The 27,719-nt window shown below is 41.5% G+C and overlaps 1 protein-coding gene across 3 annotated transcripts in view; it reads left to right on the top strand.

Annotated features, from left to right (window-relative positions):
- BANK1 (B cell scaffold protein with ankyrin repeats 1) overlaps positions 1–27,719 on the top strand; it is a 416,748-nt gene that overhangs the window by 333,058 nt on the left and 55,971 nt on the right. For 2 of the 3 annotated variants that reach the window (XM_089778053.1, XM_075929667.2), the window contains exon 18: positions 7,512–7,830. The exons of the other annotated variant lie outside the window; for it this stretch is intronic. The gene's annotated coding sequence lies outside the window, so the exon portion shown is untranslated. Of the gene's footprint in view, positions 1–7,511; positions 7,831–27,719 lie in introns of those variants that run through there. 3 annotated transcript variants of the gene reach the window in all.

The following is a 27,719-nucleotide window of genomic DNA, read 5'->3' as shown; positions in this document are numbered from 1 at the left end:
TCCAGCAGTTCATTGACAACCCATCCTATTGCATATTCTACTTCAAGGATTGTGTTTTAATAACCAGTTGCTCCCTGCATTTTCTTTTCTATCTCTTGTATTGCTTTTTTTAAATGATATTTTAAATATTATAGAACTTGAATCATTAAGACTGAATGTTTAGCAGATAATCTAGATAGAAGATTACTGCATTCATGTCTTCCTGTCTGTGAAATCCTTGGCCTCTCTTCTGAGATTGCCAACAAGAGTGACAGACACCTACAAAGAATGACCTGAGACCACCAATTAATTTCACAGATTTTATCCATTACTTTTCCTTCATTCTGGATGAAAGGTGAATTTAAACCAATTACCAAGGAATGAAAGTTGCTACATCCTGCTACAAGCCCATTGAATGGCCCAGCCCATCTGGTCCGGTTAACAGAATTCTGTAGCCTTCTGCAGAAAAAAATAATTGTCATGAAAACACAGAGCTCAGAGTCAGGAGATCTACATCCTGTTCCTGAAACTGCCACAGTCTTCCTTCAACAAGTCACCTGAAGTCTATGCATGTTGAGCACCAGCACTGAAAACTGGAGCACTATTCTCTTGTGCCTCAGTCTTCCATCTGTAAAATGGGCTAATAATACCTACCTGACAGGAATGCTCAAACTTTGCTTTAAAATGTTTGTTTCATTTTAAATTTCATGACTATATTTATTGATATTTGAGATAATTATATATTAATTTCAGAATTATGTTGAAGATAAAATAACATCCCTTTAACTGAAACTAATATTCCATTTGTCCCCCAAAATAGGCTACTGTAGCCACCTTATGAAGCTCACCGTTAGCCAGCAATTATCTTGCTGTGCTAGGTGAGTTACTGTGCTAAGCATGGGGGAACGCTGCAGTATACTATATTAGTACAACTGTACAGTAATGGGTGGCACTATCTAGTTTTAACACGTTAAAAGTAATCTTCATGTGAGGCACTTCCAACACTTGCAGTCCTTCCCTTAAATGAAGGAGGGTGGATTGATAGTGTTCCTCATTTCTTTCCCGTTAGTATCCATAAAACTGATTGATTTCCTGCTCTCTAAATTGCAATATTCAGGCTCTCCCAAGATTGAACTGTCAGTCAGTTTCATGATCACTCTGCCACCACTGCTGCAATGGCACCTGTGGCTGAGAAGTAACATGAGAGGTCAGAGAGAGACTGTACCAAGAATAAACAAACAGGGAACACATTCAATGTATGCAGGCGAGATGGAAAAGAAACATTACAAGAAAGTAGAGCTTCCCACTGAGACTAGGTTTCCATCACATTCTAATCTTTCCCCCTCTATGATGGTATCACTGCTCCCTCTTCTCCTGATAAGAAGAGGATGGTAAGGACATCAATACATTCTGGTGCATGAGGATAGAGGCAATTGGACTTCTATCACGTTCTTTTCACTCATTTCCAGTGTGTATGCGGGGAGTGAGATTGGAGAACTTGTTTTCCAGAGGAATCTACAGACCTTTCTGGGCTAAGGTTGCTGACAGCTAATGTTGGTGGAAGAAGCAATATTTACTTCTGCTCCTTGTTCTGTAAACCCCCTTAGGAAGATCAGACTGTAACAATGCATTGTGCTGCCACTGCTGGCATTCGGGGAAACCAGTGATACAAGGAAGGATTTTCAGTGCGGCTAATTGAGTTCCATACATTATTGTTCTGTGGCCTCTTCCCCTCAGAATCCGCTGTACTTCTGCCAGTGTCCACCCCCGGTCCCACACCTCATGGGAAAGAAAGCACTTCCACAATGAACACAGCAAAGCACCCTGTTTTTAATATTAGTTTGTTTCCTTCCATACCAGGAAAATGTACAATATGAGCCAATGTCAATGCCATGTATTCCCTTTGGGTAGGTTTTTTTGAGCCCATGTTTCTAAAACTTAGCTGTGTGCTTTATCAAGAATGTACCGTAGTTTAAATATGAACCTTCTTTTAGTCACTGCTACTGTTGCTTTTAGCTGCACTTTATCCTGTTTTATTGTTGCTTTTTCTATAATCAGAGACTACGTCTAGACTGGCATGATTTTCCGGAAATGCTTTTAACGGAAAAGTTTTCCGCTAAAAGCATTTTTGGAAAAGAGTGTCTAGATTGGCACGGACGCTTTTCCGCAAAAAGTGCTTTTGCGGAAAAGCGTCTGTGGCCAATCTAGACGTGCTTTTCCGCAAAAAAGCCCTGATCACCATTTTCGCGATCGGGGCTTTTTTGTGGAAAACAAATCTGAACTGTCTACACTGGCCCTTCTGCGCAAAAGAGACTTTTGCCTGAACAGGAGCAGCATAGTATTTCTGCAAAATGCACTGATTTCTTACAGTAGGAAGTCAGTGCTTTTGCGGAAATTCAAGCGGCCAGTGTAGACAGCTGTCAAGTTTTTCCGGAAAAGCGGCTGATTTTCTGGAAAAACTGGCCAGTCTAGACACAGCCAGAGGGTTTATGTGCCTCTTGGGATTAAATGAGCCCTCTGTATTATCTGGCCACTTCCAAGTCAGCCTGTCTCCAACCAGCTGGCTTCATTTCAGTGTCACCCTTCCTTAACCAGATCAATGCCTTCACTTCACTTCCCAGCATCACTGCACAGATTTCTGATGACATTCACCTCTGTTTCATGCAGTTGTCAGTTGGATAAGAATTTTAAAGATGCTATTCTCTGCCTCCTTTTCTCTCCAGCTCTGGAGCAGCTCAGTGGAATCCTCAGGTGCTCAGTTTGAGAGTAGAGATTAGCTTTGCTATTAGAGCTCCCAGCCTGGGCTTCTCACAAACACCTGAGAGTGTGTCTACACTGACCTGTTATTTTGAGGTAACTAGTGCTATTTCAAAATAACAATATAAGCATTTACACAGCAATTCCGTTATTTCTAAATGAATTCAAAATAATGGACAGTTTATTCTGACTTCTGTGAACCTCATTCCACAAGGAATAATGTCTATTCCAAAATAGCTATTTCAAAATGAGGCACGTGTAGACTCTCCACTGCTGCTATTTTAAAATAGCCCCTCACCAGGGCCATTCTAAATTATTCTTCCCCAGTGCCTCCTGGGGTTCTAAATCGAGCCTGCCTCGGACTACTTTTGAGGCTTCCCTGTAGTGTAGACATGCTATTTCAAAATAAGCTACTTCAGAATAACTATTCCAGAATAGTTTATTTCAAAAATATCTGTGCAGTGTAGATGTACCCTGAGGCTACGTCTACACTGGCCCCTTTTCCAGAAGGGGCATGTAAATTTCACTAGTCGTCGTAGGGAAATCCGCGGGGGATTTAAATATCCCCCGCGGCATTTAAATAAAAATGTCCGCCGCTTTTTTCCGGCTTTTAAAAAAGCCGGAAAAGAGCGTCTAGACTGGCCGCGATCCTCCGGAAAAAGTGCCCTTTTCCGGAGGCTCTTATTCTTACTTCAAAGGGGCCAGTCTAGACGCTCTTTTCCGGCTTTTTTAAAAGCCGGAAAAAAGCGGCGGACATTTTTATTTAAATGCCGCGGGGGATATTTAAATCCCCCGCAGATTTCCCTACGACGACTAGTGAAATTTACATGCCCCTTCCGGAAAAGGGGCCAGTGTAGACGTAGCCTGAGTGTCTGTGTATAGCTACAGTACTGATCCAGACACTTTGCCCCTAGCAGCTTGACAGCAAACACTGATAACTGCTGCCTCAGTGACCCCTCCATACTCCCAATCAAGGATTTTTCCCTAAAAACCACCCTGACAATCCTCGAAGTCATGGGGCCGGAGTAGGATGAGAGTGGGGCAGAGGTAAAAAGAAGTGTGGCTAGGGGGACTGGAACAAGCAACCCCTACTCCCAGGCTGGATTGTGTATCTGCTCCAGCTGCGAGTGGCCAGAGGGCCATGAGTCTCAGACTGCTGATAGAACTGATGAATCCTTTGTCTTATTGGACAAAAGAGAAATGTTTGTGCCCTGATTTTTACAATCTAGTCAATCTTTGAAATGCACTGTCCTGAGAGTTCTCTATAAAGTACCCCCAGCTGTGAGAAGAGTCACAAGGAATCTCCCAGTGAAAGAAGTCCCATGCTATCAGTTTGTTAAAAATGCAAATCTAACTGTTCCTGTCCCCCTTCACTTGAGTGGTGATTCACCATCAGCTTTGATGCCTGACTAGATGCCTTCTGTTTTTGAGAAACAGCTTGAACCCCCTCCTCCATCCCCCAAGACTTGTCTGGTAACCACATTTCAGTCATATTTCAGCTTCTGTTCAAAACTGCATACAATATTGCTACCCACATTTCATCATGATACTATTAAGCCACAAATTATTTGTCTTCAGATGATACCTTACAAGGCATATTTTATACAAAGATTATTAGAATAGCATTTGAGGTATGAATACAGGATGCGTTGGGTCACAGTAAGTCCATTTCTAGCCTAAGTCTGTGACATTAAAACAAATTACTGAAAAATCCTGAGCACAAAGTTCTCACCTAGAATAGATTCTATAGACTTCATTGTCCAGGGACTGATTCTTCTCTTACTTACACCCATTTTATAGCACCAACTTCAGCCCTGATTTATTCTGGTATGAGAGGACAATCAGGCTTCAGAATTCCACTGCTCCTCACAGCATCTCTGGGTAGTTGTTGGGTTAAACAGAGATTCCTGCCCTACCCTTTAACACTTTCTTGGCTCCTTCCCCAAATCTGCTTATATAGACACTGGCAGCCCCACCCCTGAGATTTGGATTAAGCCTCCTTCCTTTTCTCTCCCTGGTGTTTACAGTCAGTAGTATTTGAAGCATTTTCTGCCCTTTCCTCATGTGGGCTGAGATCTGGGTTCTTTTCTAGCATCTGGTGTCTCCACTTACAGTGACTCCTCCACATACCAGTGTTTCTCAAAGTAGTCCATGGATCCACTCTGAGAAACCTGGTAACTGGCTGCTCTGGTTTGTTTATTTACTGGCTTCATAGACGCGAAGCCTTGCCGCTCCCATTGGCTCTGGTTTGCTGTTTGAAGCTAAGGGGAGCTGCAGGAATTGGTGACCCAGCCTACGTCGCTTCCCTTGGCAGCAAACAGTGAATTGGAGCCAATGGGAGCCTCAAGGATCCGTGGCTCCAGAACTGGTAAATAAACAAACCGGAGCATCCAATTAGCAGGTTACTCAGAGTGGATCCGCAGACCGCTTTGAGAAACACTGCCATATGCCCAGGCCTGCTGACCCTTGAGACAATCAATGATAATATTGCTAACTTGGAAGGAATCAAGTCCATTACGCAAGGAACAATAAAGTAAATAAACTCCCTGCAAAGGAATTAGACCAGAAATAATAGCGTAACAAAGGGGGACTTTACTGGGAATTATCTACTAGGATCTGAAGAATGGAAGGGTTAAGGTTAATTCATTATTAATTGATATTGATAAATAAAGGCACTTCCTGCCTCCCAACATGCGCAAACTTCAGTTCCTCCCTGGCACCTCCCTGAGCCAGGTGTTACATTGGGAGCTGTTCAGCCTCTTGTCTTTGGTCCTCAGACCGCTTGTTCAGATTTCCCCATGCTGACAATTCCCTATTGTCCTCAGCAGGGGGTTCTAGTTGCATCTGCCCTTCTTCCTGACTCCAAGCATGCTGGGAATGAGGTCGGAGTCCTGGAGCAGCTATTTTAATTGTAGTCCTTTTGGTAGGGGCCCTCTCAAAGCTCAGGCTCTCTTAAAGCTCCAGAAGCTGTCAAATTCCAAATAGCACTTAGAACTTTGCAACATCACCTGGAAGTGAACAAATGCAAACAGATTAAAATAGCTTGCCCACCTTTTCAACATTTCAGTCAGATCCTCAGCTGCTGTGAATAGGCATAGCCCCATTTACTTCAGTGGAGCGATGGCAGTTTACACCAACTAAGAATCAGGTTCCTCAACTCTAGTGAAGGAACAATAGCTGGTGAAAACCCATTAAGATTAAAAAGTTTGTTAAAACAACAAGTAAAATGAAGATTGATAAAGTGGGATGAACGATACAATTGGAGAAATGTACCTCAGGATTAGCAAGTGGTGAACTCTGTCACTTGTAGAAAATTGCTGCATAGATGAGAGGAGAAAGAATAGGGAAGAGAGAGAATTACATGGAGGAGAATATCTTGTGAAAAAAATTATTCAGGAAATTTTGCATTTGTTCGTCTTTATGAATTGCCTATGGACAAAGCAGATTGTCTAAAAAAGATTTAGTCAGAACCTTTCTGGTCTTGTCTGAAAAAAATTGAGTTGGAGGCCTAGCTCAAAATAATACAATACCATGCTGGTCGTGGCAGAATATAGAGAGGTATATATAACTGCTGCATAAAATAGTGAGAGTACAGTTCCCTGTTGTACAAAAGTGGAATGGCACTTACAATTACAAGACTGCATCCTGCCAAGTTAACAGCAAGATAAAAAGAGTGTTGGAAATGGCACGGCTGAAGAGAAAATCCATTTGTTGGGTGAAATTCTTAAATCCTGTACAAAAATTGGATGACTGATTTAAAACCGATGAAAGTCAATGGAAAGGTTCCCTTTTTTTCAATTGGCCGCAGTTAGCAATGCCCTATGTGCATGTCTGACCTGATACCAAAGTGATGAAATATTTATTGATGGCAGTCAGAGGAATTCTAAACAGAATTGTGTGTTTTATTTATTTAATGACAAATTAAGCCACTAATATAACAACATAGTAGAAGGAATAGGGAGATATAGGCCTGCACGCTTAAGTCAATAGATATTTGTCACTGTCTTCAAGAGCAGGCTTCTCCCTGGCATCCCTGAAATAACTCTTGTTACTTTTTCTAAACATCAGACAACAGTCTTCAAAGGGCACCAATCCTAACACAGATGTAAATAAGTCCCTTATACCGCAACATTCATAGCATTTTGCTGTGAATTTTGAAGCAGATCCTCAGCTGGAGTGAATGTGCACAGATACACTGAAATCAGTGGATTTTTTCCTATTTTTAAATTAGCTGATGATTTGGGGCCTTTTTTTTAACGTATTTTGTTTTACAAGACAGGTGTGTGAAAACATGTGTTGATGATTTTACACTGATGTTCCGGTATTGCCTTTTTGCTGGAGCATGGAAGAGAAGACATATTTGAGTGCAAATCATGAAATGCACATATTAGCGGAATGCAATTTAGCCAGACTCCTCGTACAAATAAATAATCAAAAGTATGCTTCTGTGACCAAATTCTCTACTGTCTTCAGCGCTGCAGCTTTTATTTGGTGTTTACTCTTTTACATCAAATTGAGCTGCATGTAGAAAGAGTAGAGTTGAAATCCTGGATGTGGATCTGAGAGCAGAATTAATGCTCTTAATGCTTTATCTAAACCTTCACAAAATCATAAACTCATGGAATACTAGGACTCGAAGGGACCTTGAGAGGTACATTCCCCTCATGACAGGACCAAGACACCATCTAGATCATGTCCAAATGTTGCATTTGACCCTGTACCACCCATTGTGAAAAGTTTATTCAATAATATGCATTTTTTATTATTCCCTGCAGTGCAGTTCTTCATTCTGTCTTGCATCAGCTGCCTCTGTTCAACATCCCACACATGTATCCAATCTACATCTTGATTTATGCCCAATCTGCTGCACATGTTACTAAGAAAATGACCATGTTCTCATCACTGCAGTTTCTGCACCTTGGAATCATATGGTTTGGACAGTACTGGCAAAAGTCCAGCATTGCTGAAGAGAGCAGTAATAAATATTACTTGTCCAGTCAGCACTAAATTTTATTCTCTTTTCTCACTGCTTATTTCAGTTGTTTCTCTAAATATGAGAGATTAAGAAAAAAATTAAAATGCACCATGCCTTGCTTTGTGTGTTGGGTTTATATTCATTTCAGCTTTGCTACAAAAACTGCTAGAGAAATGCCACTAAAAAGTTGAACAGGGTGATAGATATAAATGAACTCACATGTACACAACTGGTGAAGTTTTAAATACAGAAGATGTATGTTTCATTTCGATTTACACATTTTTATACAAATTTGTAATGTATGTGGAAAGCATGCCTCTTTTGCCAGGAGCAGCAATTGTATTCTAATCAGGGCTACTTTCTTACGGTCATCAAAATGGATCTTTGTATATTTAGTTTGGATGTAGATCAGCCCGAATTATCTGCAGCTATAAGCATGATTACAAAAAATAATGTTTACAAAACAGGCTTGTGTCTATGTATGTATGTTTAATAGTATGCCTAGGGTAAACTATAAACACAGAGCCAGGTTCTAACCTCTGTTAAACTTATGCAACCCTAATAAACTATACAGAGCAGCAGACATAAACAAGAAGAATTTGACTCAAATCACCGTCTGTATTCACGTAGCAACATACTGTGAGATTTAAATGGGCACACTCAGTTGTGCCTGAAAACTTACAAGATCTGATAAAATATCTGCTCTTAGCCACACAAGAAAAGTGTACAGATATGTATATGCAATTTGCACTCTTAAGTAGTTCTGTAGCCTGTAGATAGCACCTATACAGTGCTACAACTGATGGAAGTGTATGTTGCCAGCAATTTAATTATTGCCTTTTCTATTTGAGGACATTTTTTGCAGATCATGAATTTTACTAATTTTTTTCTCATTATTGATATTCAAATAATTTTCCTCAAACATTTGGGCTTGTGCATTACTTACACACTGTTCACAATGGGCACCATATCAAACATTCAGTGTTCTGAATCTGTGCTTTGAGCTGTGTAATTAGACAGTTAAGTCACATGATCTGATTTATTTTCCCTGACTGAATGATCTAACATAAGTGTGAATATTCTTGTTAGTGCACAAGTACCTGAATATGTTTGAATAAAAGTTCCACCCTAAGCAAAATACCAATGTTTATGGAAAAGAAAAAAGAAAAGGCTCTGAAAATGGTCTGATTGAGGCATGATTCAGGTGAGTGAATATGTTGACTAAGACTTTTTCCTGCTGTTTGCCCTAATATAGCAAAAAGTTATGTATGACAAGAAAGTGAACTGTTGCAAATAAAGATGATATAAAGAGTCAATGTTTGGATCTGGCTTAGATTTCAAATAGAGCTCAAGTTTGGATTTGATAGCAACAAAATCTTGTAAAGTATTCTCCTGAAGTTGTTGCCTACACCTGTAAATGATTTTAAAATGACCAAAAGCAAAAGGAGGACCAAGGACAGCATAGGTCCATTACTCAATAAGAGGGGAAAACAGTAACAGAAAATGTAGAAATGGCACAGGTGCTTAATGATTTTGTTTTCATTTTCTGTTGGTGGCGATCGGATGCCTAACATAGTGAATGCCAGTTAAAATGGTGATGGTTCAGAAGCTAAAATGGGGAAATAACAAGTTAAAAATTCCTTAGAGAAGTTAGATGTCTTCAAGTAACCAGGGTTTGAGGAAATGTGTCCTAGAATACTCAGCTAAAACTCTTGAAAATAATATATCTTAGTCACCAGTATTGCTTTTCTTCTGTTCAACTTGCTATTTCATGTTTCTTCCCGTCTTTCATGATTTATGTGAAGCTGTTATTTTTTATGACAAAAATACCATGAAGGCACAGATTCAGTTTGACATTGTCTCTGACAGGCTACGTTTTGTAAAAATATAGATAGAAATTCTACATTCTTAGCACAGGCACCAGACTCGTACAAATGAGCATCAGTTTTCTATTGATTATTAGATAAGTGTTACATGAAATAGTGTTTGCTGTGAAGGAGCTTGCAGAATACACTGAAATGGTTCAAATCAGATGACCATTCTCTCGTGTTAATAATTGGAATATTTTCTCTTGTTTCCTTCAGTCTGCTGCTCAGCACTGGTTGTTCTTTTAAATATGTAGACATGAGGTTTTCAGTATGGTGTTGCAACCTCTAGTAAGTGATAGGAAGTCCCAACCACCATGCTGTTCCCATATGGGAGGGGGCGCATGTATGTATCCTGGCTAGATTAAGGAATCCCATGTAGGTATGTAAGAATTTTAGAAATTTTGCAGAAGGAACACCACAAGTCAAATGTATAGCAAGAAGCAATTATAGCAGGAGAATCACTCCAAAGGATGGCATTCCAAGTTGATGAGTTTTCATTATTGGTAACTAATAAAATGCAACCAGAACTGCTTTTTTCATTACATGTTTTCTGGACATTACTATCTTCAGTAGTTTGTTATTTTTAATTGACTATTTTTAATTCAATTTTAAATGAGTACAGTTTTCTGTATGGAATGATAACATTAATATTGTCAGTGCTCTTTGCCTATCATCGGCAACCCCAAGTCTGCCCAGTCCCTTCCCCAAAGGCCTGTCCCACTTACTCCATTCCCCCTCTGTCTGTCTCTCACTCGCTCTCCCCTACCCTCACTCCACTTTATGGGGCTGAAACAGGGAGTTGGTGTTTTTGGGAGGGGAGGTGGGATACCAGAGGGAGTATGGGTGCTGGTTCCAGGAAGGGGGTCAGGATGGTGTAATTTATGTAACTAATATAATTGATTTAATTCTACTCCTGTTGGAATTCTGCAACAGTCCTATGGCTACAAATGCAACAGTTGCAGAATTCCAACAGGACTAAAATTTGGATCATTCACACGCAGGATTTGGCCACTACAGCCTTCAAAAGATGCTGATTGAGCCATTTAATAAACCCAGATTTCCCACAGAATTCTAGCATCATAGAGCAAACCCACTGGACTTGACAGGCAGTATATCACTGTCACACAATGGAAGACATAAAGTAAAAGCAAGTATTTTTAACAGCTTTAAACTGTCACTGGAATAGCTTTACACATAAACCTTGTTGTGGGTGATATGACAAAGGCAAAACAATGGTCTGATTTTTTTCCAACAAGAGAACACTGATATTTTTCCCACTGAAATTCCTCTGTCATATAAAATAATTGTCTACAGAGGAATCACTCCCTTTTTTTTTTTTTTTTTTTTGTGACTTATTTCCTGTCCACAGAAACACTCCTGCGTTACTAGGTGCAGCCAAACCCTGTTTGCCTTTTTTTCATCTAAACTCTCCACTGAAGCAGGAATTGATTTGAACTGACCAGTATTGTCTCTATGCTCCCCTGTGCTTTAATCTGGAATGCTATGTCATAACAATGCTTCATCCCAGCACATCTCTAACAGTCCAGTCCACTTTTGTGAGAACCAAAATCCATCTCTTATCAGCCACAGAGAGTCCTTAATAGTGTAGACTTTGTGGGATGGAATCTTACAGAGCTTTGCTAAAAAGCTGAGAACAGGAATCTCTAGCCAGTTTATAGCTGACATATTTCACAAAGGCAACTTTTTTTTCTCAACAATGCTTTCTACAGACTTCCACAGGCTATTCCTAGACATCTTTGTACTTCAGCATATGACATATGTGTGAGTGAGCAGTAAAATCATTCTCCTTTCTGCTGTCAACAAAAGCAGATTTATGTCTTCCTCATCTGTCATGTGCCCTGCAATATGGCAATCCTTTTGCATTACTGTCTGCTGCAGCATTTCTGTGTGGACCTCCAGCATGTACCACTAATTCTGTATAAAACTATACACCAATATGTTGCTAGAGAATAAGGCTTTCAGCTTGGGTTGGCTAGTGTCTTTCATTACAAAATATGAATAAACATAAAAGAAGCAAGAAAGACTAATACCACTAACAACAATTAATTTATTACAGAATCACTTAGAGTTCCAACTAAGATCAGAGCGCCGTTACTGTACACATTGTAACAACACAGAGCATCTGGTAAAAGAGTGAAAAACCCACCTATGCAAGTACTACACTTGAACTGCTGTGGTCCTGAACTCTGGTCCGGCCACATCTGTGATTTGACAGAACCATGGACGTTGCCAGGCCAGAAAGTCCCTACGGCTGGGAGGGAACCATCTGGGAGTCTGGCGGCAGAAGGAGCCCAGCCAGGGAGCCCAGCCAGGGAGCCAGCAGTCATGAGCACAGCTGGGCTGGAAGAGGAGGTGAGCCAGGAGCCCAGCAGGAGATAGACGCGGAGCCCAGTGGCTGGGACTAGCAGCAAAGTTGGCAGCTGGAAAGGGAGCCTGGAAGTAGGGGCCGGCAACCATTAGGGACATTGACCTCCCCAGGTCCAACAAAATCCCTCATTCAGGACTGGACAGGTCCCAAGGGTGCCAGACCAGGGAGGTCTAACTGTACAAGATTTATGGGCAAACAGAGAGTACTGAAAATGCTAGTTCTATCCTTCCATACACTTAAGTATAATCCATTATAACTGGATGGATAATGCTATTTTGCTTTCTGGTCTGGCAACATCCATGGTTGCAAATAGCAAAATGCTGTAGACCATAACATACAGGAAAATATATAATGGTGTATGAGAATTAGGGATGTAAAATCCCATTTAATTAGTTAACCTGTTAAACTAAATTAAGAGGGCAGGAGGCTGCTCCCAGACAACAGTTAATCGTTACCTGGTAAGTATCCCCCAGTAAGCATCACCTGTTACTGTTAACCAGTTACCTGTTCACATCCCTAACGTGAATCTGTTTCTTATTCTGTAGTTACCAATAACCAAAGCTCACCAAACTGGAAGGGCACTCTATGAGAGGGTTCTTCTATAATAGCTGCATTCTGCACCTCTGACTCCTGTTCCTTTTGCAAAAAATTCTGAAACCTTTGAACACCTCACGTGGGACCTTCAAATCAGTCTCTAACTACCATCTACATAGATTGTCATTTTCACTGCTCTGCAGGTGCTCAGAACCCTTTTCATTTAAAGAGCCCTTTACAGTTTCAGTTATAACTCTCAGTTCATTAATGTGCCGATTGCCAGTACTGAAGATCCAATCTATGAAGTCCAGTAGCAGCTATTTAACTTCTATTTTCCAGCTGTCTTCTGTGCCATTCCTGGTCATGCTGGTCAGTGGTACATCTTTTGCAGATCTGAACAGACGAAACTGTGTTTGCATGTGGATCTGGTTTCATTTCAGGCTAAACTAGTGTTCAGGCTTGAGCGAGAATCAGGAGTAGCATTTGGATTTCACAGTGATTAAATCTGGCGGGGAAACATGCTCTTTCCAGTTCTATCTCTGACTTAGAGCCAAATTCACCAAGCCGTTCAGATCCAGTTTCAAACATAAATGAACTTCAACCTCCCAAACGAAGTAATGGTTCAGAATTTAGGCTCACTTCTTTGTTCACCTGTTATCTTTTTTCAAGTTGACAGTGGTTAGTTTTATATCCTTCTCAGTATTCTGACTTTCAGTTTTATGGCTGTCTAACGGCAATGGATCAACTCAATTCATTTGTTGACTATTTGTCTAGACTCCAACATAAATTTAGTACATGTAGCAGACCTGAAGACAGTTAATCTGTCCAATGAATTTTCACCAGGTAGGAAGGGTTATATTGTTGAACGCCTCTATTAACCATAAATCACATGGACATATTCCATTCATTATTCCTGTGCTATGTGTATAATGTCCCAGATTTATTTTATTAGTGAGGCTGGTACCTTCAATATAAAATGTCCATGCTGCTGAAAATGGGTTTCAAATAGGAAATTTCTGTCATGACAGGAATAATAGCCAGGTGATGAGACTTTCAGTAACAATCCTCAAAGGAATCATTAATAATGAGTGGGAGAACCATGATCACACAGACGACCTATTTAATATACAGTGGCCCTCATTTTGACAAACTTCAAAGTTACTTTTCAATAGAACTTCACAGAATAGATCCAGAAGTAGGCCACAAAAGAGGCAAATTTTCTCTCCACCCACCCACTGCAGATAATTTGGGTAGAAGGTAGTCTTGCCTTTTCTAGCCTGCAGACTGCAGTTACTGAGACTATAAAGCAAGAATGATAGGAAAGCAGATTTAATTTAATGGGAAGGAAGAATCTCAGGAAAGGAATGATGGTTTTGTGCTCCAGGCTCGGGACAAGAAATCTAGAGACCTATTCCAACTCCATGACAAGTTCTGCAAAATACTTTTCATGTGACTTTGGATTAGTCAGTAAATCTCTCCATTCCTTCTTTTTCTCAGCTGGGAAAAAGCACCTACCTCTCAGACTAAATTAATTAAACATGTGTAAAGCTCTGTGGGAGCCTTAATAAGAATGCGCTAGATATGTGTGAACTGTCATTATGATTCTGATGTGGAGTGCGATTATGGCCATTTTGTTGGTGTAGTATTTCTGTAAAGCCAGTTGAGAGGTGCAAATCAAGCCCCTGCCAAGTGTTTACATTGTTTTTAAAAATTTTGCAGCTGCAGTTGTATGCAGGACCAACTAAGATCAGATGTTGTCCACAAGAATCATTTTCTGAGGTGTCTGCACGTCATTAATTTCTCCCACAGATTTTGTTTGTTTGTTTTAACCTGAATATTACTGGTATAGAATAAAAAAAACTACAAGGACAAAGAGCCCCATTATAACCCAGATCATAAAAGCTTAAGGAAATCAGGTCAAATAAAGATAAAAAACATAAGTATCTCTTTTAGACCGCACATAATTTGAATTAATAGAGTCATACAGATTTTAAGGCTGGGAGAGTCCATTATGAACCTATAGTATGACCTTCTGCATAACTCAGGCAACGTATTTTACCCATTGATTCCTGCATCATGTCCATAACATCTGGATGAGTTACAGTATCTCTCTATAGAAAGACATCTAATCTTGATTTTAAAGACTTCAAGTGATGGAGAATACCTCACGATCCATTGTTCAAATGGTTTTTTACCCATTTTGTTAATTGTTTGCATTTCTAGCTTGAATTTGTCTAGCTCCAACTACCGTCCACTGGACCTTATTATGACTTTTGTTAGATCAGGGTTTCCCAAACTATTGTGTCAGGACCCAAATATGGGTCGCCATTACATTTCAAAAGGGTCTCCAAGTGTCTCCCCAGGTGGTAAAAAAAAATCAGAAAACACCGAACATGTAAAATTTGAGGTATTTTCTGTTTTTCTCAGACGAAAGGCCACTTGGGACATTTTTCCCCTGCCGCATCTAGTGGGGGCAAGGGGAGCATGGGGATTTAAAGGCGGCGTGATTCTGTGTGCGTGCGCCCGGCTGGTTATGGGTTTTTTTGCTCAACAACTTTGGTCCCCGTGTGTTTCCTTTATTTATTTATTTATTGTGAAACTATCTGGCAACCTTAACTGCTAACATACACAATTCTGCATCACATTGTTTGATATTTGGTGAAGGGTTTGTATATGTATAAAAATTAGAGCTTTGTGTCTGTCTGTGTGTTTGTCTGTGAGTCCTAAATGGTAAGAGCTAGGGCCATCCATTTTGGGATGCAGCTTCCTTTTATCATAACTCAAAGCAAGGTCAGGGTTTGGTTGTGCCAGGACAACTGGAAGTGCTGGGAAAGGAAAGGTTTTTTATAACATGGAGGAGCTGGGCTGTTTGGAGGGAAACAATACGGAGTGGCCACTAGGGATACAAGCCCGCAGGGGAGAGCTACCCTACAGAATGCCCACTGGGGGGAAGCCATACCACCAAGAGAGCAGCCGGCTCTGCCATCTTGCCTGCCAACACACTTGTCCCCTGACCCAAACCCTTTCTTCCCTTCCTGGATGTTGGCCACAGCACCAGAGGCAGGGGAGAGAAAAGGTGGCCAGAGGAGTCTGCCAGGAGAGAAAAGGCTCCTGGCAACCAGGAATTGGGAGTGGGAAGAAAAAAGACCTGTGCTAGATAGGATCCCCCATTCTGAGGCCCCAACCCTCACTCTTGCACCTTTCCACTCCCAGCCTCCTACACTGCCCTCTCTCATCCCCAAGACCCTGCTCTAACACCACCAGCTGCCTGCCCTGAAGGACCTTAGCAATGCTGGGTAAGTCTTCTAGTCTACTTTCTATAGAGCTTGTCTTAACTTCCCTCACAAACAAAAAGGAGCCTAAACAATGACGTGTTCTAGCTCTTGCAGACAAAATCCAGTTGATTTAGGAAGATTTTTTTTTCTATTAAAGAACAGAGGGTGAAAATGCTTTTTGTTTATATTATTTCATTGCCACTTTGAAAAAAGTCAGATAAGGTATTTTTCATTCCTGATTGATAGAAGGGGCAACTATAACAAATGGATGTTGAAATTAATAAGGTTTGGGGGGGAGGGGAGTTGCATCTTTCTCCTGTCACAAAAGTTACAAACATTACTTTTGCTGTTTGTACTTATTTTTCTTTATGGTATGTTGTAACAAGAGGATGATGTCTTAATTCATACACTATTATATTGTGCATGTTAGCTACATTTTGTTTCAATCTATTTTTTTCCACAAAGGTCAACAATAGCATCATATATTACAGCTCTGATTGCTGGCCTTAATACAAATTCTATTTCTTTTAGATGTTTTATATTTTAGCTGTCAAAACTCATGTCTAGTCATAAATCCTATGAAAAGTTAATATAAAATGAGAGAACCAGACATAAAAAAGTAAACCCCCACACTGCTGAGCTTTTCACAGTAGAAACACATGTTTTTATTTTTCCTACAGTATGCGTAGCCTCAGGATCCCAATGTAAATGAGCTCTTCAGAGCTTGTGCTGCCCTCCCAATACAATCTTAAATAAAGCTATATTTCCAATCTGTAACACCTTCAAACCACCAACTAGTAACTTCTTTGAAATTAAATTGTTAGGGTACGTCTACACAGCAGTATTATTTTGGAATAACTAATAATACTGGGTATGTCTACACTACAACGTTAATTCGAACTAAGCTAATTCGAACTAACGCGTCTAGAACTAAAAATTAGTTCAAATTAGCGTTTTGCTAATTCGAACTAGCAAGTCCACATTGAGTGGACCCTGAACTGGGCTTAAGGATGGCCGGAAGCAGTGCCGGCAGGGCATCAGAGGAGGACTTAGAGCGTGGAGCTGCTGTCTCAGGCTAGCCGAGGGCTGTGCTTAAAGGGTCCCGACCCCCACCCCGGAGAGATAGTTCTCAGGAGTGCCCCGCTTGCAAAGCAGTCCTGGCTTGGAGTGCCCGGAGTACCCACACTGGGCACATCACACCACTCGGCCATCAGACCGGCTGCACTTGCCACAGGCTGCCATCTGGGGAGAGGGGGCAATCGGGGGGCTGCAGGAGAGTTTCCACCCCCAGAAGCCCGCAGAGCCAGCCCAGTCCCCCCCATCGGGGGCTCGTGCCCCATTCCTCCCTCACCTCCTTCCACTTACCCTTCCCTAGCCCCTCTTCTTGATGTACAAAATAAAGATAACGTGTCTTCCAAAATGGAATCTGTCTTTATTGAACAAAACTGGGGGAGACTGGGAAAAGGAGGTGGGAGAGGGGAAGAGAGAGGCTGGGAGAGGGGAGGGCAACTAAAATGATCAGGGTTTGGGAACAGGTCCCATATGAAGAGAGGCTAAAGAGACTGGGACTTTTCAGCTTAGAAAAGAGGAGACGGAGGGGGGACAGGATAGAGGTCTCTAAAAGCAGGGGTTGGGTGGAGAGGGTGCATACAGAACAGTTCTTCATGAGTTCCCATAAAGAAGGACTAGAGGACACCAAAGGAAAGGAATGGGTAGCAGGCTTCAAACTAGTAAGAGAAAGTTGTTGTTCAGAAAGCAAATAGTTAACCTGTGGAACTCCTTGCTGCAGGAGGCTGTGAAGGCTACAACTAGAACAGAGTTTAAAGGGAAGTGAGATCAAGTCATGGAAGTTGGGTCCATGGAGTAGTCTTAGCCAGGGGGTAGGAGTGGTGTCCCTGCCCAAAGTTTGTGGAAGGCTGGAGAGGGATGGCACGAGACAAATTGCTTGGTCACTGTCTTCGTTCCATCCCCTCCAGGGTCCCTAGGCTTGGCCGCTGTCTGCAGACAGGCTACTGGGCTAGATGGACCTTTGGTCTGACCCAGGACGGCCATTGTAAGCTCAGGGCTCAGGGTCGGGGGTCTCAGTGGACCCCCTTGATTTTCATGCACACCTGCTCCTGGGTGGCCAGGCTGGCAGCTCTCCTGCCCTAAACGGTCACTTTCCTGTGCCTAGTGCGGAGATCGTGGACGAGGTCCACGATGTCCGCACTAGCCCAGGAAGGTGCCCGCCTCTTGCGGTCCAGAGCAAGCTCCCGGGAGCCGCCAGCCTGGTCCCAGGAAGAGGGGGTGGGCTGGGGGACATCGGGTGGGTGGCTCTGTGCCGTGCCAGGTGCAGGGTCTGCTGGGTGGGTGCTGGCAGGCTTGCACCTGGCACGGGCACCATAGCCAGCCCGTGCCCCTTTAAGGGGTCCGGGGCCGGGAGGGGGGCATAGAGTTTCCCTGGTGTTGGCCAGAGTGGCCACCAGGGAAACCTGGGGAGGGCTAGCCTCCCACTAGTTCGAATTAAGGGGCTACACACCCCTTAATTCGAACTAGTAAGTTCGAACTAGTCTTAATCCTCGTAAAATGAGGTTTTCCTAGTTCGAACTAAGCGCTCCGCTAGTTCGATTCAAATTCGAACTAGCGGAGCGCTAGTGTAGCGGCTATGAATGTTAGTTCGAACTAACGTCCGTTAGTTTGAACTAACATTGTAGTGTAGACATACCCACTGAAATAACATAGTCCGTGTCTACACCACAAGCAATTGTTTTGACCTAATGTTGAAATAATGGTGAACTGGAAGACTTCTTACTCCGACTTCTGTAAGCCTCATTTTACAAGGAGTAAGGGAAGTCAGAGGAAAAGTGCTCTTATTCGGACTTTCTGCTGTGTAGACAGTGCCAAAAGCAGAAATAAGCTATTTTGACTTAAGCTACCCAGTTGACGTCGCTCAGGTTGTGTAGCTTATTTTGGCTTTAGCCCTGCTGTGTAGACATGCCCTGATACACTTGAAAGAGAATCCTCTGAACTGTCATTCATGCTCAAATTTGACACTGTACACTTAGGTTTGAACAAAGACTCTAATTATCTTCCCATTACAAAGATAGCTTCCCCAATTATCACCTCTAATGTCATTAGCTCACAGACATTTACCTCCCTCCCCCCATTTCCCTTCTGTTCTGAAATTTCTGTTCCTTTTCATATTTGTTCATTTTTTTTAATTGTATCCTTTGGTATATATGGTTGTGACAATTTGCTTCCACTATTTGATCTGAGGAAGTGGGTCTGGCCCACGAAAGCTCATCACCTAATAAACCATCTTGTTAGTCTTTATAGTTCTACATAGTCCTGTTTTTTGTTTCTGATAGTTTTGGTGCCTCACTGCTGTAGTTCTGAGACAGGCAGCATTCACGTTGATTTTAAATGGGAGTTCTGCCGTGGTGTGCAGACTGAGGTATATCACCTTCTTTTGAGCCCAGTTAAATGACAAATTCAATGTGTGTAAACTATTTCAAGCTTCAAGGGAAAGGATAAGGGGTCAGAGAAAGTTGCCCGTGAATTTGCAGCATGATAGCCCCTGGGGTTCTCCTTCACCAACTAGTCCAAGTTCAGTAAATGTGTGATGTGGGTAGGACCTAAGATGCAGATACATTTATGAAAAGAAGGTAAAAAAGTATCATAACATACCTTGCTTACTGTGGAAGAGATGGAAACCTCCTGGCCCTTGCACTAATCAGCTCATAGCACATGAATGATAAGATTTGATTCCTCTCTGTTATAGCAAAACATTCTCCATAATCTTTTAATTCCAGCTCTGGGATTGGACCCTATAACTTCTGTAACAGTGAATTCCAATGGATGGCTAGTTTTATAATCAGACAAGGAATACTTTTCTTGCACTTGGTCATCATCCCATTAATACATCATGGCTACGTCTACACTGGCCCCTTTTCCGGAAGGGGCATGTAAATTTCATGAGTCGTCGTAGGGAAATCCGCGGGGGATTTAAATATCCCCCGCGGCATTTAAATAAAAATGTCCGCCGCTTTTTTCCGGCTTTTAAAAAAGCCGGAAAAGAGCGTCTAGACTGGCCCCGATCCTCCGGAAAAAGCGCCCTTTTCCGGAGGCTCTTATTCCTACTTTGAAGGGCGCTTTTTCCGGAGGATCGGGGCCAGTCTAGACACTCTTTTCCGGCTTTTTTAAAAGCCGGAAAAAAGCGGCGGACATTTTTATTTAAATGCCGTGGGGGATATTTAAATCCCCCACGGATTTCCCTACGACGACTCATGAAATTTACATGCCCCTTCCGGAAAAGGGGCCAGTGTAGACGAGCCCCATGTTTGTATGTGCAAATAAGCCAGGTGCTAAATTTTAAAATAATTAATCACTTTATTAACAAGAACTACTAACGCACAGGTATCCCCGAGCCAACTCCTCTGAAACGGGAGCAGCTCAAAAATATAAGTGGACAAGTCATCAATCTGACAGAATCTAGTTCCCCAAATCCAGTGCATGTGCAATCCCCCTTTCCTGTTATTTCGCAGCAGAATTTAGCTGAGAAAACTGCTGGCATCCATATGAGGTGAGTGAACTGAATTAAGCAAAGAAGAACTGAGAACATGACACAACAACAAACAACAAATTGCTTTTGAAACTGGAGGAGACAGAATTAGGAAAGAAGACAATCTTAGTTTACGTTTCCAAGATAACATTTCAAAAACGAGAAAGCAATAATAAAATCAAGAGTGTATTTTTAAAAAAGAAGTTGGCAGGGCATCTTTTAAGTGATTTAGCACTTTCTTCAATATACCAAGTTAGATTACATGGAAATCAAGGCAGTGGTTAGATTAGATTAGATGAGACTGAGATATTACCCTCAAGGCTGAGTATGAAACAGTGTACAGGTTTACTGGCCCATAAATTGCTAAAGGAAGGAATTGTGATTCAGAAAATCCAATAACTTCCTTGCCCTTATGAAGAAATAATATATTGCACTCTCTGAGTGGTATGCTTTACCATGCCTCAGCCATTCATGCCTTCCAACCCATCCTGGCTCAGCTACGTTGGTTGTCAAATGGCTTTACCTCCTCTTAGTAGCATCCACACCCCACCCTATCCCAATCACTTGCTTTCTAATGGCTGCCTCAAGACTGCTTTTCCTATTACAGCCTGGGTAAACCCTTTGCAGGTACAAGGGATCGGGGGCTTTATGTCCCCTTACTGCCCTACATGGCCACATCGGTTCATATTGCAACGTCGCCCCAAGAGACCTGGCTGAATGTTGGGAAAGAATACGCATCACAGATTTCCTCAAAAAAGACATAAAATTCAACAGCTAAACTATATGAGCAACAGGCCAATGAAATGGATGAATGGACAGATGGATCAGCCAAGCAAACAGCAGACAAAATGTTTGTTGACTACAGAATTTATAGGATGTCACACAATCCACAGACTGAATTATTCAGCCAATCTTATGTGACCAGCTGTTATTACAGAGCAGATTGCCATTCAGAACAGGGCAAAGTGAGAGCCCACTAGCTGCAGTATATGCACTTGGGACAGAGAAGCATGTTCCTAAGTATATTCACGGCATTCACATCTAAAGTACGTCCCCTGTACCTAAAAGAGAGCAGAGAAATAAAAATATCCCTGAGGCAAAGATGAGCTGAAGAAAAATAAAAAAAGGGGATAAGACTGTTTCATCCGCTCTTCCCTCCCCACTTTGTGTCAATTTCAAGAATATTACATTGGTGGGTGAACCAGTAGCGAGTCCCCTCTTTCCACCCACAAGCCCTAGTGTGTTCACTTCTGTTCAATCATTCGTTAATTCTCCCGCAGTCTCTCGCCCACACATTCCTTGCTGACAGCCCAGTAGCACATGTGTTAGGAATTACAGTAGCTGCTTTTTCAATTTAACTTGGTATTTCAAAAAAGGAAGGGGTTTGGTGAGCGACTGAATGTCTAAAGACTGCACAATACTGCCTGTCACGAGTTCAATTACATATGTGCAGAGTTCGAGCATTATGCCTGTGAGGCTTTTTAGGGAGCTCCAGGCTTGTCCCCAGACACAGCCTCCAGTGGTGTAAGTTTGTTGCAAAACCTAGTGCTTTGAATTTAGATGAAAAAACTGTGACAATAGTAAACAAACTGTGAAATCAGGATTTTCAAAAGGATCAAAGGGACTAAAATGTCCAACTGAAATTCAGTGGGAACTAAGTGCCTCTATCCCGTATGCTCCTTTGAAAATCCCAGCCTCAGTGTCACCTAAAAATGCCCAACAACATTTACCTTCCACACTTCAGCCTTACACACAGCTCCAAGTAGGGGTGAGGCACTTTCCCTTCCTGGTGTGCAGTGGCACTCAGCTGGCTGTGCCATCTTTTCCAGCAGCCCAGAGCAGGCAGGTTGGTACTGTGAGGGGAAGCTTATGCCCTTTACTCTTCCCAACCAAATACCAGATGCTGCATTGAGGAAGATGCTCTACCCTCAGTTATACTGCTGTCTCCAGCATCTCACTGAAAAAGGCTGCTGACCTCTTTCCTTAGCTGATAAACCAAACTTGGAGATGTTCTTCACTGCCTCAGGTGTGCACCACCAAGCAGACACCCGTATCATGATAATTATAATTATAATAATAATGTATTATTATTGTTATAATTATAAGGGGAATATGTGAGGGGAATTGGCTCACATCTCTAATGTTATCCATCCTCTCTCAGCTCAGACCTTCACTCAGGACAGTGCCTTAAATTTAACAAGAGAGTCTTTTTTACTGAGTGCAAAAGGAAGTTGCCAGGCTCTATGCACTAAGGGCATAGGCCTCACTGAGCCACATCATATGAGTAATTTACTGAAACAAATCTTAAAATAATTGGGGTAAACATAACTTCTCTGATTTCATCGTTGTTTGAAAATATTCTGGGGAGGAGAGGGAAATCTGTCCCGCTTTGGGATTGATTCACATGTCTCTCTTTTGTACCCTTTGCTGTTAACTTCTTTTCTCCCTGGGTAAAGAGCAGAACAGATAGTGACACGGGGGATATGTCTACATTGGCACCCCTTTCCGGAAAATTAGGAATAAGGGATCTTCCAGAAAAGGGCTTATTTTCCGGAAAATCACGTATAGGCGCTTTTCTCCGGCATAACCCCGAGCCAGAAAAAAGCAGCAGCCATGTAAATGCAAATGCCGCGGGGGATATTTAAATCCCCCGCGGATTCGCAATTCCAAAGTGTCTCATTAGCATCCCTTTTCCGGAAAGGGGTGTCAATGTAGACGTAACCAGGATGTTTTTGCCTGTCCAGAGCTATAGTAAACTTATAATTTTTTTAATGAAAGATGCTTCTTTGTAATGTGTGATTTTGTGGCCATCATTGCTGAAAGCACAGTAATCTGTATGCTGGTTAAAATGGCTGCCATATATTTTAGACTCTCAGCAGCCTATATATACTGTTAGCAGAACTGGGTCTAATATGACTTGCTAGGTACAAATGGAAGTGGAAAATTGAGGCACAGATATTGCAGGTAACAGCAAGAATGGCTTAATTTTATTACTGTATCTGCCTTACTCACACATCTTTAAAAAGGTATTCACAATCTCTTATCAGTTGATATGCTGTGCTTAACAGAGACATACTGTTCAGACCTACAGTAAATTCTCAAGCTACCATTCACTATTAGCATTTGCTATTATAAAGTTAAACTGTAATTTCCATCTATTTCTCTTTCTTAACTAGGTGTAGAATTCCCATCCATCACTGTACATCACTCTAGTAGAGATAGGATTGTGACTGTTCCAGATAACCACAAAAATGCACAGTGACATATGACAGACCATTAAAAAAATAATCAAGGTCAAGTTTTCAAACTTGAATACCTAATCCATGTTTAGGCACCTAAATAAGTGGTTTCATTTCAAAGATGCTGACTAAGGGTATGTCTAGCCTACAAGCCTCTTTTGAAAGAGGCTTTTTCAAAAGAATCTTTTGAAAAGCCTCTTTCGAAAGAGAGCATGTAGACTGCAACTACTTATTTTGAAAAAACAAGCCGCTTTTATGAAAGAGCACCCAGGCAGTCTGGATGCTCTCTTTCAAAAAAGCCCTGTTTGCATTCAAGAATGCCCTTTTTTGAAAGAACACTTTCGAAAAAAGGTGTTCTTCCTTGTAAAATGAGGTTTACCATGGTAAAAAAACCCGCCACATTCTTTCGATTTAATTTCAAAAGAATGCAGCGGCAGTCTAAACGCAGGGGACTTTTTTTCAAAAAAAGGCCACTTTTAAAAAAAAAAAAAACCCCTGTAGTCTAGACACACTCTAAGGCTACGGCTACACTGGCATCCCTTCCGGAAAAGGGATGCTAATGTAGCACGTTGGAATAGGCAAATCCACGGGGGATTTAAATATCCCCTGCGGCATTTGCTTTAACACGGCTGCCGCTTTTTTCCAGCTTGGGGAAAAGCCGGAGAAAAGCGCCAGTCTAGACGTTATTTTCTGGAAAATAAAGCCTTTTCCAGAGGATTTCTTATTCCTACTTTCAAGTGGGAATAAGAAATCCTCCGGAAAAGGCATTATTTTCCGGAGAATAACGTCTAGACTGGCGCTTTTCTCCAGCTTTTCCCCAAGCCGGAAAAAAGCGGCAGCCATGTTAATGCAAATGCCGCGGGAGATATTTAAATCCCCCGCGGATTTGCCTATTTAAAAGTCTACTTTAGCATCCCTTTTCTGGAAAGGGGTGCCAATGTAGACTCAGCCTAAGAGTTCTTATCCATAATCTGAGGGAAAGAAGGACTTACATGTTCAATTTCAGGCTCTGCCACAGACTTTCTGTATGAATTGGGTTGAGTCACTTAACCTCTCTATGCCTCAAACATCTTTCAGAACGGGGCATTTCTGACAAAAATGCCCCATCTAAACTGCGGGAGGGGGTTCGAAAAAGCCCCATTTCGAAAAAAAGCAGCAGCCCCCATTATGCAAATGAAGCACGGGATATTTAAATCCTGGCTTCATTTGCAATATCGACGTGCCTAATCTACATCCCTATATTGAAAAAGGGATGTAGTTTAGACACAGCCTTTGAGATGGGTACTTATGTGTTTTTGCAGAGGTTACAGCAATGGCCCCTGATCTCAGCAGAAGCCTCTTCTAGGTACTATTAAAATAGAACATAAGAACGGCCATACTGGATCAGACCAAAGGTCCATCTAGCCCAGTGTCCTGTCTGCTGACAGTGGCCAATACCAGATGGCCCAGAGGGAGGGAACACAACAGGTAATCCTCATGTGATCCCTTGTCACCCATACAAATGAATAACAGTAATAGTAGCATGTCTGTCTCCTGACCAATATTGCCTCTAAGTTTTTCCATTCCTGTGCAAAATAAATTTTGTTATGCGCACCAAGGCATGTGCAGATGTGTACCACCAATAGAAAAACACAAGCTGCTGGTTGTGGTTAGTTGTGGGCACTCTGCCAGTCTTGGGGATGGCACTGCAAGCACTCATTTTACAGAGAACACTGCATATGAGACAATCCCATTGGATGTTGTGCAAAGAGACAATTTTACTACAGTTCTTGACTCTTTGCTTACTCAGAATTCCTTAGGCACTTTTCCATTGTGTAGCTGTTCTAATAACTGCTCAAGTTTCCTCTCAGGCATCTGTACTGGCTTTTTTCTGTTTGTTTTCTTCATCATCATCATCATCATTACTGCATTTGCACTGCCAAAAGTTCCATGTTTGTGTATATTGCTTTCAAGAAGCAAGTTAACAAAATGATTCAAGAAGATTTTCTCTCTGTGTTGCCTTGTAATCCAACTACAAAAGTCAAATCTAGATCTGGATTTTTACTTCCCTTCTGCCAAAGTCCAAGAGTTCTAAGGGTTTAATTCTGGCCCTACTTCTAGCTGCAATTACTTGGGAAATTCCTTCAATGGAGCACATGCTTGTGTTCCTTTTCCATCCGATCATGCAATAAACAAAATGAAAAGCCACCAAGAAGGCACAAGTCTGTCACCAGTGAGTGAGTTTTATTAATTTTAAAATAAACTAATTCTTGCATCTAATGGGCTGGGGGAAGCAATTATGCAAATTTTGGAGTTATTTTCATCCCAACTAAAGGTACTCTGGGTCCATCTTTTAGCCAGCCACATCAAGAGCCTCTGATTTGACACTTGTGAAACACTTGCAGATGAAGAATTTAATACAGCAGTTGAAAATGTAATTTAGGGTGATAGAATCAGGCCCTCAGTTAAAAAAAAAAAAACATAGACTGGCCCAGTAGGCTAAGCAGAGTATCATTAACCTGTGGTAAGAGAAACACATGCATTTTCATGCTTGGGATTTAAAGAGACATGATGGCAAAATTTGGTAGGTTCCAAAGTGTCTTCCAACTGTTCTGGGTCAGGACAATGGTCTCTGATGCAGAGTTTGGAAGCTGAGGAGAAAATAGGGGAAAGGTCCTTTTTCACTTCATTTGGATCATTCTTTTTTTTTTAATCTAAATTGATTGGCTATTGCTTAGAAGGCTGCATTCCAGGTAATGGATTATATTATCTATACCTAATACAGACTCTTGGAGTCCAGTTTGCCTGTATCAAAGGCACTTTGTGAATGTGAGACATTATATTTTGAGCAGCAGCAGGAGAAGAAAGTAATTGGAAGGAAAGTGCTTTGCTTTTCTGTTGTGTAAAGGTAGTTAAAGAAATAAGGAGGTTTAAAAGCTATTTATTGCAAACCCACTGCTGCCATTGATTAACAAACTCTAAAAGCCCTGACTTATGGTGTTCTCTGGCTTTTGGGCATAGAGAGGAAAATTACATTAACCTCCATTGTGTTTGTTCATATTTCCAAGATGAGATTTCATAAACTGCTTTAGGTACAGGATTCTCTGCAGGTCTGACGTAAATGCATTTGTTTCTACAGATGCTTGCAATCCAAGAAGGACAAGCTTTGACTTAGCATCTTGCTTTAAACCAGGGGTCCACTCCTTGCAAATTCTGCCTACTGTGAATTAAGTGAATAAATCAGCAGCTGTGCTAGCAAACTATTTTATAATCTAATCATATTGTTAGCAATCCTAGTTGTTTCCCTCCCTCCCACCTTCAGGCCTTAGCACTGAAGTTTTACAAGTCTTGGTTTAACTGATGAATACTTCAGAGTTGAAGGCCACTTTGATGACCACACGTAAGTCAGACCTCGTTTGTATTTCATTTAAAGAGAATTCAGGCTTCTTGTGTAATATAAGTGTAGGGAGCAATGTTCAATTGGTGGGGGCAACAGAATGGACAAGATGATGTAAGCAGACTTTTCCATTAACTTCTGTAATGTAAAGGCTAGTGAGTATTCAGCTGTAAAGGAATACAGAGGGTGAGGTGATCAAAGAACAGGTGTGAAAAATCATGACATTTTCTTTTTCAGGGTGCAGATAATTGTGTATATAAAACTGAGCGCCTAATATTGGAACATCTGGTCACACTAACAGAGGATTCCATGCACAAATATCTTGTTCATTATGAAATCTGCCTTGCTACTCATCAGTATGAAAGCTGAGAAAATAATTAGTATTGACATTTTATCTGTCAGATTTTGTCATCTTCTCTTCAGTAATTGTCCATGAGCTGTTCATAATTTTCTTAAATCTATCATTTGTTCAAAATCACTTGTGGATTAGTCTGAGCAAATCACTCTGAGTCTGTAGAAGTGGCCTCCCCTTAACTATCCTTTTTTTTTTTTTTTTTTTTTTTTTGGTAGAAAGTAGATGGCTTGATCTGCTTCTATGGATCTGCAGGTTACAATCAAACAGCCTCCGATATTACTCAAAATCTTAATGGGTGATGATGCAAAATTCCTTAATTTGGACTGTCTAGTGAGAGTGGTGAAGAACTCCAAAAGGATTTAGCCAGTGTGGCACCTCCAGTCAGAGCTTACCTGGAAAGAACAGAGTACCGGCACCTTTTTTTTTTTTCCC

This window comes from Pelodiscus sinensis, chromosome 4 (genome assembly GCF_052426305.1).
Source record: "Pelodiscus sinensis isolate ZL-2025 chromosome 4, ASM5242630v1, whole genome shotgun sequence".
Classification (NCBI taxonomy): Eukaryota; Metazoa; Chordata; order Testudines; family Trionychidae; genus Pelodiscus; species Pelodiscus sinensis.
This window is presented reverse-complemented; position numbering and strand designations above follow the sequence as displayed.